The sequence below is a fragment of the Gekko japonicus genome, unplaced genomic scaffold (genome assembly GCF_001447785.1).
Source record: "Gekko japonicus isolate JY-2015 unplaced genomic scaffold, Gekko_japonicus_V1.1 scaffold2006, whole genome shotgun sequence".
In the NCBI taxonomy this organism is placed as follows: Eukaryota; Metazoa; Chordata; class Lepidosauria; order Squamata; family Gekkonidae; genus Gekko; species Gekko japonicus.
In genome coordinates, this window is record NW_015175423.1 from 202,951 (window position 1) to 204,299 (window position 1,349).

The 1,349-nt window shown below is 47.5% G+C and overlaps 1 protein-coding gene across 1 annotated transcript in view; it reads left to right on the forward strand.

Moving 5' to 3' along the window:
- The window catches only part of ABCA13 (ATP binding cassette subfamily A member 13), a gene marked incomplete at its 3' end in the record, with an annotated part of 314,376 nt that overhangs the window by 176,532 nt on the left and 136,495 nt on the right, over nt 1-1,349 (forward strand). The window lies entirely within an intron of this gene.

The following is a 1,349-nucleotide window of genomic DNA, read 5'->3' on the forward strand; positions in this document are numbered from 1 at the left end:
TGAAAGGCGCTGATGAAGGGAGCTTTGCCTCTCGGAAGCTCCCCCCCCCCCCCAAAAAAAAAGATCTTCTTGTTTTCAAAGCTGCTCCTGGACTCGAATCCAGGTGTTCTACTGCAGACCAACATGGCTGCCCTCTGAAACTCTCATTCAGGCAGGACCCTGGAGAGGGGGCATCTCTGCTTTCTAAATGAATCAGTCAATAAATATCTAAAATTGGGAGAGGTGGAGCCTGGTTGTCGGGCAAGGCGGGATAGAAATTGAAATAAATAAATAAATAAAGATAAGAACATGAGAGAAGCCAATGTTGGATCGGGCCAATGGCCCATCCAGTCCAACACTCTTCTGTCATGCAGTGGCCAAAAATACCAGGTGCCACCAGGAGGTTCAAGAGTGGGGCCAGGACACTAGAAGCCCTCCCACTGTTGCCCCCCCCAGCACTTGCCCCAGACTGAATACAGAGCATCACTTGCCCTAGACCTAGAGTTCCTATGTATACCTCGTTGCTAATAGCCACTGGTGGACTTCTGCTTCATATGTTTATCCAATTCCCTCTTGAAGCCGTCCATGCTTGTAGCCGCCGCCACCTCCTGTGGCAGTGAATTCCATGTGTCAATCACTCTTTGGGTGAAGAAGGACTTCCTTTTATCCGTTCTAACCCGACCGCTCAGACTTGTAGCTGCCACCACCTCCTGTGGCAGTGAATTCCATGTGTTAATCACTCTTTGGGTGAAGAAGGACTTCCTTTTATCTGTTCTAACCCGACTGCTCAGCAATTTCATTGAGTGCCCACGAGTTCTTGTATTGTGAGAAAGGGAGACAAGGACTTCTTTCTCTACCTGCTCTGTCCCATGCATAGCTTTGTAAAACTCGATCATGTCACCCCTCAGTCATCATTTCTCCAAGCTAAAGAGCCCCAAGCACTTTAACCTTTCTTCATAGGGAAAGTGTTCCAACCCTTTTATCATTCTAGTTGCCCTTTTCTGCACTTTTTCCAATGCTGTAATAAAAGGTACAGCAGCAAGTAAGTTCTTTCATCCTGGCTTGGCTTGGCCCAGGCAACAGATGGGGCAGTTTATGGAAGCAGAAGGGGCAGCTGCGTATTTGGGCATGATGGCAGACAAGGGGTGCTTTGGGAGCTGCATGTCACCCCGCTGGCCTCCAGTTTATAAGAATGTCCTCATCTATTCGAAAAAGGAAGTGACATCATGACACTCGAGGAACTTCAAAAAATCCCCGTGGTTTTTATCATAGAGATCTTGACATTCCTAGAGCACCATGATATCATTTCCTGTTGTGTCATTATGCAGACTGAGGAAGCAAAAAGCATGTTGTTCGTTGTGTGTCGCTGT